A 631-nucleotide genomic window follows, 5' to 3' on the forward strand; every position below is an offset into this window, starting at 1 on the left:
ATCTGTTTTATCTAAAAAGATACATTTTGTATTGGTCAGTTTGTACATATTACTTCAATATTATTGCTACAAAATGGGATATTCAAGCAGAAAAACTGACCAACACATATATAATAAAAGATCGATACTTGGCTTCTGTGTATTGATCCAGTATTGCCACTGAAAATATTGCAATACTATGCTGTATCGATTTTCTTTTTTTCTTTTTTTTTTCCCTCACCCCTAACGTTATAAGTAAATGTACCTTTCTTAGACATAGACAATGTGGCTCTACAAACACAGAAATATGTTGTTCATATTTTGTCAATTATTATTTTGTCTTTTTAGGGGAGTCACTAATCTAAAATAACCAACTGTCTAGAGGAGATAGTTTACATTTTTATATCACATTCTCACTTGGGTGCCATACTAAAAACGCCAATACTAACACTCTTAACCAACGTATAATGGATTCAGTTGTTGGTACCTTTTTTTTTGATGGTTGCTGAGGCATTCTGGGAAATCTAGGAAAATGTAGCTCCTGTAGAAGTTGACTTCAATGCACACAATGTAACACTACTGAGCTTTCTTCACCTGGATCAAACACGTCAAACAGCTCTGGACACTGCTGGCTTACAGGGAACATTGCCTC

At 34.4% G+C, this 631-nt stretch overlaps 1 protein-coding gene across 7 annotated transcripts in view; it reads left to right on the top strand.

Moving 5' to 3' along the window:
* clcn3 (chloride channel 3) overlaps positions 1–631 on the top strand; it is a 39,408-nt gene that overhangs the window by 34,371 nt on the left and 4,406 nt on the right. The window lies entirely within an intron of this gene.

This window comes from Etheostoma spectabile, chromosome 19, assembly GCF_008692095.1.
Source record: "Etheostoma spectabile isolate EspeVRDwgs_2016 chromosome 19, UIUC_Espe_1.0, whole genome shotgun sequence".
Taxonomy (NCBI): Eukaryota; Metazoa; Chordata; class Actinopteri; order Perciformes; family Percidae; genus Etheostoma; species Etheostoma spectabile.